Source organism: Schistocerca nitens, chromosome 9, assembly GCF_023898315.1.
Source record: "Schistocerca nitens isolate TAMUIC-IGC-003100 chromosome 9, iqSchNite1.1, whole genome shotgun sequence".
NCBI lineage: Eukaryota > Metazoa > Arthropoda > Insecta > Orthoptera > Acrididae > Schistocerca > Schistocerca nitens.
Window position 1 is genome coordinate 402,421,911 of NC_064622.1, and position 12,798 is coordinate 402,434,708.

Here is a 12,798-nt window from a genome sequence, read left to right on the forward strand (position 1 = left end):
CACTATGGACAAGGCTGCTCTGTCAGTTATGGCCAAGAGGACAAGAGGGCTATCATCTCGCCCTATAGTCACATTGTGTCGTCCAATACCCAGTCGGCACAGCGTATGGTCTTGTCTCCTCCACTGTTCCTCATCTGCCTCACTCTTGAAGCAGCGTGCCCTTGTACGAGCCTCAATGTCACGGAACGACAGATCCGCCTCCCGGATACCGATAATTCTCCGCTCTTCGAACGCACTCACATGCCCATAATCCACCCTGTGACTGCTGCGCGGGGTAGGCGAGCGGTCTACGGCGCCGTGTTACGAGTGGTGGCCGAAATGCACGCGTTTTAGCTCACGTAGGCTGGCGTGAGGAGGGAAGAACTATACTGACGTGAGGTCTGGAACATGACAAGGAATGAGAATTCAGAAAGCGGACGTAATTAGTTTGATACTTAACTTTAATCCATTAATGATGAACGTTGCTCTTGACGGTACATGATTCACAATATTATCTGTTCAGAATACATTCTCGAAGTAATTACAGTAACTGAATACGGCGCCTTGCTAGGTCGTAGCAAATGACGTAACTGAAGGCTATGCTAAACTGTCGTCTCTGCAAATGAGAGCGTATGTAGACAGTGAACCATCGCTAGTAAAGTCGGCTGTAGAACTGGGGCGAGTGCTAGGGAGTCTCTCTAGACTACACCTGCCGTGTGGCGGCGCTCGGTCTGCAATCACTGATAGTGGCGACACGCGGGTCCGACGTATACTAACGGACCGCGGCCGATTTAAAGGCTACCACCTAGCAAGTGTGGTGCCTGGCGGTGACACCACATCCACACCACTACATTCGTAGTGCGCCTAATAGATGTTTGGCCATCACACTCATAACTCGTGGCAGATTAATCCACCAAGTCCCGTACGAGTTGGGGCATAGCGTGTGCGTTCGCACAAGAAGGTCAATGGCTGGGTAACCATATTTTAACTATATATGAGGTTACTCAGCCATTGACCTTGTGCGAACGCACACGCTATGCCCCAACTCGTACGGGACTTGGTGGATTAATCTGCCACGAGTTATGAGTGTGATGGGAATGTGGGTCTCACGGGGAGTGTGCTAGGGATAAGTTCCTGTAGGCGCGCTATGCTATGTGCTCTCGGTGGCTCGGATGGATCGCCGGCACGGTAGCTCAGCGTGTTCGGTCAGAGGGTTTAGCTACCCTCTGTAATAAAAAAAACTGAGTGAACGGATCAACAAACAACCTCAACGAGTGTCATCGGACGTCCGCCACGAACAAAGTCAACGAACAAAATGAGATTTAAAAAAAAAAAAAGATGGGCAGAGCTCCTGCCATGTAAGCAGGAGATCCCGGATTTGAATCCCGGTCGGGGTACACATTTTCATCATGTCCCCGGTGATGTATATCAACGCCTGTTTGCAGCTAGGGTGACGATTTAATTATCATTTGACATAAATAATTCATTGACGCTGTTTCTGCCCCCACAAAATCTATTAGTCCGCTGCACGTCTTCTTACATCTAGTTTCACAAGACATGCAACACATGTCAACACAGCTGATAGAAATTTCCTTCTAGAAATACAAATAAAATATGTAATTTTCAGCAGATGAATTGGTTTATTTTTCAGAAACGATTACATAGTTATAAAATGTAATTTGGAGCTAATTTAATCCAGAACACGAATTAAGAAACAAAGATCCCACTCATTACGATATTAATTATGCATGTAACTTCATAGCTGAAGACTGCCGATAATCACAAGTCGCACGGCAAAAATTTATAATGTTGTAATTTCCGATGCTCAGCGGAACAGTTGATTCCATTTTTCTGCACAATATTTCAGTGGCTGAGCGAGTCGTCGTCTTTAGGTTCTTCAAACTGTGTTGTTGTGGGTACTTGCTGCCTGGACTCCAGCTAGTATGTCGTAATGATTCCATGGTACGTCATGATTTCTGCGATTATATCGTTGTGATCGTTGCGTAAGATACGGAGGACTAATAGCTACTGTGAGTCATCTTGGAACGTGCGTTCTCAGAAGCGCAAGAGAAATCCTTCGCCTGGTATACAACATCCAACGTCTGTTTCATGGTGTTTATCACCGTGGATTATTGGCATTCCTATGACGCTATCGTGCTGACTAAACAAACACCTAACAAATCGCGCAGATTCTGTTTCAATTTTCTCTATTTATTTCGGTAACTCGTAAGAGACCCTGATTGACCAGCAGTAGTTCAGAATCAGTTGAAAGAGAGTTTTGTAATTGACCTCCGTCAGATGAATCAGACATCCTTGCGTTTCTTCCAATAAGTGTCGGGAAAGCATTTGCTTCAAACTTTGCACTGGATTCTTAATCCATAATAAACACTTACAGATCTTGAAGTCATCAGCTACCACAAAGTAATATGAATGTCTGTAGATTTAAAACAGATGATTTATGGGTGCTGTACCAATTCTGGTACGCAAACGAATGAGTTTGGATTTTTGGGTCAGCTACGAAAAAGTGTCATTTCATACCCACCATCGTGATCCTTACTCTTGATCACTTTACCAATGTACTGAACTGGATTCTGGGGCCACCTTCCTCCACAGACAAAATGCCTGTTGCAGCTTGATGCAGGAATTTGCTTCTCTCTTATCCGAGATCTTCTAACGCCTCCCCATCCGTTGTATTTTTACTCTTTCATGAGATTAGGAAATTTGTCATCTATCTTGTTGGCATGATCTTCCGTTTCTTCCTATTTTTTCTGTTTTTGCTCCAGTTTTAATATTTTTATTCTTATAGCAATAGTCATGAGATATCAACAGAATTAAATATAACTGAAACAAACACAAAAGAAAATACTCAAATCAAACAAAGTTATGCATCACCCCAGTTCCCAGAACACTTGACGATAGATATTGACTGTGGGTATTGTATCACACACAGTCGCTTTGACTGCTCAGAGATGTCACTAAACCCGCCCAAAGATGTAAACAACCATGCATGAGCAGCGCCTATTAGACGGAGGGGGTCCGACAACCGATAAGGTCCAGTCGTTCCACCAGGTAGGAGGTACACAGCTCGTGTTGTCTGTAGTTCAACCATGCCTAGACGCTCAATACCGCGGTTCGATCGCGTCCGTGTTGTTAATTTGTGCCAGGAAGGGGTCTCAACAAGGGAAGTGTCCAGGCGTCTCGGAGTGAACAAAAGCGATGTTGTTCGGACTTGGAGGAGATACAGAGAGACAGAAACTGTCGATGACTTGCCTCGCTTAGGCCACCCAAGGGCTACTACTGCAGTGGATGACCGCTACCTACGGATTATAGCTCGGAGGAACCCTGACAGCAACGCCACCATGTCGAATAATGCTTTTTGTGAAGCCAGAGGACGTCGTGTTAGAAATCAAACTGTGCGCAATAGGCTGCATGATGCGCAACTTCACTCCCAACGACTGTGGCGAGGTTTATCTGTGCAACCACGACACCATGCAGCGCGGTACAGATGAGCCCAACAACATGCCGAATGGACCGCTCAGGATTGGCAACACATTCTCTTCGCCGATGAGTGTCGTGTATGCCTTCAACCAGACAATCGTCGGAAACGTGTTTGGAGGCAACCTGGTCAGGCTGAACGCCGTAGACACATTGTCCACCGAGTGAAGCAAGGTGGAGGTTCCTTGCTGTTTTGGGGGGCCGACGTACGCAGCCGGTGGCCATGTTAGGCGCCGTAACGGCTGTACGATACGCGAATGCCATCCTCCACATCGGCAGCATATTTTCATGGACGACAATTCGCGCCCCGATCGTGCACATCTTGTGAATGGCTTCCTTCAGGATAACGATATCAATCGACTAGAGTGGCCAGCATGTTCTCCAGACATGAACCCTATCGAACATGCCTGGGATAGATTGAAAAGTGCCGTTTATGGACGACATGACCCACCAACCACTCCGAAGGATCTACACCGAATCGCCGTTGACGAAGGGACAATCTGGAATCAGTGCCTTGATGAACTTGTGGATAGTATGCCATGACGAATAGAGGCATGTATCAATGCAAGAGGACGTGCTGCTGGAACCACCACCTCTGAAGGTCTCGCTGTATGGCGGTACAACATGCAATGTGTCGTTTTCATGAGCTGTAAAAAAGGTGGAAATGATGTTTATATTGATCTCTATTCCAATTTTCTGTACAGGTTCCGAAACTCTCGGAACCGAGGTGATGGAAAACTTTTTTTGATGTGTGTATGAGAAATGCTATATGTGCAGAAGACAGGCACGTATAGGAGAGAGAAACTCTTACAATACAAAGCTCGAACTCCACAGTGCATATTAATCAAAACGACTGCAGATATGTGTGAAGCAATTGACAAAGCACTGAAGGAGGAATATCTGAAGATATATGAGCATTAAAAACTATTTTTATTTTTGAATAATTTAAGTAACTGAATTAGTGTTCCAACAACCACAAAATTAATGAAAAATACGAAACAGATAATGCACTTTTTAACTTATGGCTTCGAGAATTAAAAAATAGACAAAATTGAATGGAGAGCTAAGAATTTTTTATTTTAGAGTGTGTCATCCTCAATTCCGACTTGCTGAAAAGGAATCTGGATGTTTACAGATGTAGAGCTGAATGGCTGTTGCTGTGATTGTGGATTTGAAGTCGCCTGCAACATATCCTGCATGCCCATCAGCACACGGTTATTAGCATGCATTGTGCCCCTTATTCGCCCCCCCTCCCCACCCCCACCCTATCGAAGCAAGGTTTTTATAAAAAACATACCAACTAAACTTTGCAGCCGTGTTTACAAACACCACACTACAGACGTCAAATAGCTGTAGCGATGCCAGCGGTCCAAGCGGTTACATTTCACAATGCAGTGAACAGAAGACGAACGACTTTTATGATCAAATTTACGGCGAGGCATTAGATTTGATCATATTTCTTTGACGAAAGGCGAGCTTTGACAAAGTTCCCTATTACACTATCACATTTCTTTAACGTAAATATTTGACAAATAAACTTTGACAAAGAAATATGATAGTGTAATACCGGCGTAAGGTTTTGAGGGAACATTACTTTCCTTCTCACAAATCTATTACACTTTCGTATTGTCCGTACCGACATTCTAGCCCTAAAATCGTGTTTCTAAATTCTTTCTGTGTCGTTTCTCGTGTCAATCTTTGGTCACACCAACTTCATAAGAAACCCAGCAAACACGGATCTCTAGAACAGCTCGCTGCAGTCTCGCAAGAGCCTTTTTTAACAAATGTAATGCGCTTTCGTATAATTCTCTCAATAGATGTCGTCCATTTGCCTTTCAGGATCCTTTTAACTTCACGTTTCCTTTCTAGTCCGTATCGCTTTATAGTGCAAATTTCTGGCCTGTCTTCACTAGACGAGGCTGATACCATCTGGAAAATGTGTTGCCCATTCTGTCGGTCTAATTGCTCCACTTCTTCCTATTTCATATGCTTGCCCAAATTAAAGACAAAGTTTGTTTCTGTATCTCTTCATTTTTTTTTTATCCTTCCGTCTTACAGTGTACTTCAGCTTCTCTTGGAAATCTCATTTCTGTTGTTTGGAAGATGTTCAGATTCTTCTTTGAGGGAGCCCATGCACCATTTTTGCTGTTATGATCGGTAAATTTTCGTTCTGGTGTACTCTCGTTACTCAATTTCTGACAAGAGTTCCGCATTTCCGTCCGATGCAGTTGCTACTTTTCCTACTTCCCTATTTTTCTTGTACCTCGTAATTCACAGGTAGCTACAACTGTCTCTTTTTAAATTCTTTTGCACAATTACAGAAATTTTCAGTAGAGAGTACGGGTTTCGGTCGTCATCGGGCATTTTCATATCATGCAGAAAAAGCAGCAGATCCGTCTAGAGAACACAAAGGAAAGCTCGTTGTCGGCATTTGTTGACATTTTATGCGAAGGACTCAAAAAATTAAAAATAAGATTTTTTCATTCACAGACTGATTTTATAGCTACTATTGCGACAGAAATGTCCTTCATTCCATTTAGCATTCTTTCCACTGAGGAACATCTTCCCATGGAAAGTTATAAAATTGATTAAATTAATTCTGCCCTGTACACTGATCCTTTGAGATTACAAAACTATTGAAGGTTCAGGATGTAAGTTCGCTAAGGTGCATATAATTTCAAGCTATAGTGTCTCTAAAGACATTTGTAGGTATGTACATCAGCAGTCTGCAGAGCAAAACCGTTCTCATGAGTTACTGTTCATTTTGCGAACACAGCAACAGTGTATTAGCGTGAATGAACAGCGTTTTAGTTTGTCAACACTATCTGTGTATAATAGCTGATTTCATTGTATTTTAATTTCTTACATATGCTACCAATCGCAATTATTGTTACGAATATTTATTTATAAGCTATGCTTTTTGAGATTTAGGAATACATCATGTACCTCATACCCTGTATTTCAAAGAACTACGAACAGTGATACGTCGAAAGACGTGTATTTTGCATAGACTCTTGACACTACCAGTTTCTGTGGTAATTCTACGCAGGTTTTCGTTTCACTAGGGGCAAAACATTTCGATTTAGAAATTTTGAGGACAGTGTTATCTGCTCATCATTTTTCCCTTTTAGTTTCCACAGTGCACTTTTAGTGCCTGGACAGTATTATTGACATAAACAAGCTAACAGTATAATTACAGTAAAACATGTTTCTACATTCCCAGACTTCACACGTTCCCGCCATTTACTCTATCCTAAGCACTACTCCGTCAACTTTTCTAGCCATAGCATTACATCCATCACAAACCTACTGTATCATTTTGTCTTGATTTAAACCCCATGTTCAGAAATATATTCTGAGATCTAATAATGATCAATTAAGTAAACCGTAAAAAATAATCACTTTCAGTTAAAAAAATGTCATTGGATGTAAGAACGAAGCAATCAGAACAAGGAAAAGTATTTATTTTCATTCATCGCAGTAAAGACTACTGTTTTGTCCACACAAATAGTCAGATTGTCTTACAATTTCTTGTTTTTCTTCGAGAACGTCTTCTATTTGACTGTCAGTTCCATGATCGGATATTTCTGTTTCATCGTCGCTAAGCTTCGCTGCCTCTTGTAAGGAATCTGGTGTATCCAGTGAGTCAGAGTCTTCACTAACTAATAATAACTCCAAGCTTGGTTCATCGTTCAGATATCGCTCCTCTCTCTATAAAACAATTAATAACAATTCACGATGACAAATAAGGAAAGTGGTGTTTATAACCGCGTGGGGTAGATTTCTACCCGACCTGGCACATAACAACGGAAATAACGGTGGCTGCTGATCACGCGCCTGCACGATGCAAAAGTACAGCCGGTATTAGTTTTACATAGAAGCGGAGAGCCGCCAGTGCAATAGGAACAGAACTGTAAACAAAAGACTAACGTATGGGTTAATAAATTACTCCACGATTGCAGTTAAGAGTGAATGGTGTAAATCCAAGGAACTCTTTTGTGGCAATATTAGGTGCACGTTCAAAATAACGGGCTGCAAGAGAAAGTCGTTCAGTGCCTGCAATATCCATGGTTTCCCCTTCCAAAATCGAAAATAATTCACCATTACTGATGTCACTAAAGAAAGCATTTCTTAGTATTTCAGAGAATTCATCACGTAAATCATTCTGATTCCTATGAGAAAACAGGTGGCATTTTTAGAAGAATCTCCAAATGTTTCCACAATGTTTTGTCATCTGACTGTGGGCTAAACTGCAACAAATAATCAAAAATAGCATTTGAATTTGTTTTTCTTCTTAAAGGCAAGTCCTGCAATACTCAAAACAGTACGCTAGAAACAACTGCTTTGAACTTAACGCAGTTACTTTGTATTAATTACGCAAGATTCTCATTGACGGCTTGTTCTACATTCGTAGGTTTGTTTGTCATAACACTAACAAAATTAGTTCAGTTCTGAGCCACACATTTATGATATTCGGAATTAATATGCAGTTTTGCTTATTTGTGAAACTTTTTGAAACACGTGAATTGAAAGCTTATGAATGTGCCATGCGTTATACTTGCCCAAGAGGCACACACTACTTACAAAGCGCACCTTTAACGGCTTTAGAATAAACTGACCTTGGATACAATGATAGCCAGTGCAATGAAAATGTTCTCTTTTGGCATCTACGTCATCCCTTAATTATGATTTTTGTCAGGTTAACATTGATCCAATGGAATCTTAGTCCGCCCGAATAGGTGGGTGCGCCGGCACGATAGCTCAGCGTGTTCGGTCAGAGGTTCAGCTACCCTCTATAATAAAAAAAACCCTGAGTGAATGGATCAAAGAAGAACCTCAACGGGTGTCATCGGACGTCCGCCCCGAACAAATTCAACGAACAACGTAGAACAAAGTGTGAATAAAAAAAAAAAAAAAAAAGTGGTCAGCACGACGGACTGCCATGTCATGGGACCTGGGTTCGATTCCCGGCTGGGTCGGAGATTTTCTCCGCTCGCGAACTGGGAGTTGTGTAAGTCCCCTAGACTTAGAACTACTTAAACCTAACTAACCTAAGGACATCACACACGTCCATGCCCAATGCAGGGTTCGAACCTGCGACCGTAGCAGCAGCGGACTGAAGCGCCTGGAACCGCTCGGCTGCGTTTCATGAAGGCGCATTATAGAGATGTTGTACTCAAATGTGATGCTCATTTGCCATAGTGGTTATGAAATTAATAGAATGAAGGGGGTTGTACAACGGTTACTCAATGACCGCTGCTAACTGTTAGACTGCATAGGCTGGCTTTGTTCCAGTAACGATGACTTCCTAATTCTGCCGGCAAGTAGCGGTCAGCATCCACGCAATACAAATGAACACCCATTCAGCAAAGATATACAGGGTGAGTCAGGAGGAAAGGTACATGCTTCGAGGGCTGATAGTATTAGTGATTTTGAACAAAAAACTTCATATGGACGTATGCCCTATTCCGAATGGTTTCCGAGATAGAACACATTTAATATCACTTTTGTACGTTTTTCTTCAATAACTCGAAAACCGCACCATCCAGAGAAAACGTGTCACAGTACAAAATTAAGCTATATTAAATTTCCTACAAAAAGGTCCTATTCATTTTTTTCTCTAGAACTAATGGTTTGTGCGAAGAGAGCGCGAGAATGTAGAAAAACTCGCCCGACGCGTATGCGCTGTAGCTTACGTGGTTTTTGTAGGCCAATTTGAGGTAGTTTCCCGACTTGATACACCTCAAGTGTCCCGCATCAAACTGTTCGCCTCAACTTGCTACCTCAATATGCTACCTAAAACTGACCTACAAAAACTACGTAAGCTACAGCGCATGCGGGTCGAGCGAGTTTTTTCAACATTCTCGCGCTCTCTTCGCACAAACTATTAATTCTAGAGAAATAAATGAACAGGACCTTTTTCGTGGGAAATTTAATATAGTTTAAGTTTTTACTGCGACACGTTTTCGCTGGAGCGTGCGGTTTTCGAGTTATTCAAGAAAAACGTACAGAAGTGATATTAAATGTGTTCTATCTCGGAAACCATTCGAAATGGAGCATACGTCCATATGAAGATTTTTGTTCAGAATCACTATCGCCCCTCAAAGCATATACCTTTCCTCCTGACTCACCCTGTATAACACAATATGCTCTTTTAACACCTGACAGTTGCTAACCATTATTTGAATTTTGAAGAAGTAAAATTTTGTCGACTGCGTTTTATTGTGCAACCGTTTTGTCACACCAATAGCCATTTGAGGTTTATGAAAATGTGCGCACATAGTGACGTGTGAACTGGGATGACGACTTTCGTTCCCTAGGAAGGAAAAATTTCCGAGACGGAACTCTCACCATGGACATCCTTCTTAATGGGACATTGTAATATCTGATCAGAAGTGTTCAAATGTTCAAATGTGTGTGAGTGCTCAAGGGACCAAACTGCAGAGGTCATCCATCGGTCCCTTGACTTACACACTACTTAAACTAACTTAAGCTAACCTATGCTAAGAGCAACACACACAAACCCAAGCCCGAGGGAGGACTCAAACATCCGGCGGGAGAGGCCGCGCAGTCAGTGACATGGCGCCTCTAACCGCTCGGCCACTCCGCGCGACGATCAGAAGTATCCGGACATCCCTTCAAAGTGCAGAATTGACCACTAGATGTCACGAGAAACGGACCCGTCAGTATAAAAGGAAGCGGTGAATATTGTGTTGCAAGTAGGGAAGCAGTAACAACTGAATGGATGCGTCAGGAAAGCTTACTGACTTAGAAAGAGGGGTAGTCATTGCATGCCACCTGAGTAACAAATCCATTACAGAAATTTCAACCTTTCTAAAGCTACTCAAGTCGACTGTCGGTGATGAGATTGTGAAATAGAAATGTGAAGGAACAACCACAGGTAAACCAAGGCCATGTACTAGGATTGTGAAGCGCGACTGTAAAAATTCGCGTGAAATCAGTTATCACTCTTGAGTTCCTAAGTGTCAACAGGAGTCCAACAAGCACAATGACTAATGAATTGGGGTACAACGATTGAACAGCTCCTCTTAAGCCACACATTTCGGTTGTCACATAGCAACGACACTGGACAGCCGATGATTGGAAACGACTGATTAGAAGAGATGAATCACGCTATACCCTGTGGCGATCCGATGGAAGGGTTTGGATTTGGCGAACGCCTGGAAAACGTTAGCGCCAACAGCGAAGACAGGTGATGTTTTGGTATGGAGATGTTTTTCTTGGTTAGGATGTGGTCTTCTTAACGGGCTTAAGAAAATGCTGAGTTCGGAAGGGTATGAACACATTTTATAACATTGTATATTGTGTACAATAGAGGGAGAGTTGTGAAACGGTGGTTTGATCAGCAGGACAGTGCACCCTCTCATAAAGCAGCGTCTGTGAGGCAATGGTTTGTGGACAACAACATTCCTGGAACGGACTGGTTGCCCACAGTCCCGACATGAACCCGATCCCTTTGGGATTAGTCAAGTTACTTTGCTCCAGGCACCAGCGTCCAGAATCACTACCTTCTGTGGTTTTGAAGAACTGGCTGCCATTCCTCCACAGGCTTCAGTCACCTCACTGAAAGTGTCCCCAGCAGAATTCTACATCTACATTTATACTCCGCAAGCCACCCAACGGTGTATGGCGGAGGGCACTTTACGTGTCACTGTCATTACCTCCCTTTCCTGTTCCAGTCGCGTATGGTTCGCGGGAAGAACGACTGCCGGAAAGCCCCCGTGCGCGCTCGAATCTCTCCAATTTTACATCCGTGATCTCCTCTGGAGGTATAAGCAGGGGGAAGCAATATATTCGATACCTGAAACGCACCCTCTCGAAACCTGGACAGCAAACTACACCGCGAAGCAGACCGCCTCTCTTGCAGAGTCTGAGACCTGAGTTTACTAAACACCTCCGTAACGCTTACCAAATAACCCTGTGACGAAACGCGCCGCTCTTCTTTGGATCTTCTCTATCTCCACTGTCAACCCGACCTGGTACGGATCCCACACTGATGACCAATACTCAAGTATAGGTCGAACGAGTGTTTTGTAAACCACCTCCTTTTTTGATGGTCTACATTTTCTAAGGACTCTCCCAATGAATCTCAAACTGGCACCCGCCTTACCAACAATTAATTTTATATGATCATTCCACTTCAGATCGTTCCGTACGCATACTCCCAGATATTTTACAGAAGTAACTGCTACCAGTGTTTGTTCCGCTACCATATAATCATACAATAAAGCATCCGTCTTTCTATGTATTCGCAGTACATTACATTTGTCTATGTTAAGGGTCAGTTGCCACTCCCTGCACCAAGTGCCTATCCGCTGCAGATCTTCCTGCATTTCGCTGCAATTTTCTAATGCTGCAACTTCTCTGCATACTGCAGCATCATCCGCGAAAAGCCGCATGGAACTTCCGACACTGTCTACTAGGTCATTTACATATATTGCGAAAAGCAATGGTCCCATGACATTCCCCTGTGGCGCGCCAGAGGTTACTTTAACGTCTGTAGGCGAAGGGTTTGACGGACCCCATATTAACGTCCACTAGTGGATATCTGGATACTTTTAATCAGTCAGCGTATGTTTCATATCATTTCTACCATTTTACGTCACTACTGATATTTTCACTTCAGTTCAACTGATAATGTTTCAGGTACTTTCTGTGATAAATATCCGTGTCCTACGATTACACGTACTTTTTCATATTCTAAAGGTAAATGAATTTTCACTAGGGGTAAATGCCCCCACTGCTCCCCCCCACCGCCGCCCCCCCTCACTCATGCGAGCGCCACCACACTATATCAAACATTACAGCCCCAATCGCCGTTCGAAATCACAGGCGTTGCGATAGTAAAATTACCGTACAAGTCCGATTAGTAGCAGTTGTAGTTCTTTTAATCACGTAATATAGTGTAGACAGACCCTAATAATGAGATCACGCAGCTTGATACTCATAGCCCGTAAATAAATAATCGTAACAAATCTTGTTTCACGAAAGTAATAGAAATCTAAATCAGTTCATCGTCAGTCCCTTGTTCCCAAAGTCTAGTACCTTTGTGTTGTTCTTAATAACCTCGTAGCCGACACAGTCACCAACCCGTGACGAAGCGTCATTTGCGACGCCGGGAGAGGAGTTCACGCGATTACGGTAGCTGCATGTGTCAGACTTCCGCAGAAACCGGGTGACCTCAGAGGAGAACGGAAGTAGTAGCCCCGTACTCTCTTATCATGCAGCGTGGTGGGGAGCGCAACAGGCAGCCCGCGGAGGAAGTGGGGGCTCTGCGCTGACTAAGCTCACTGACTCACTGCC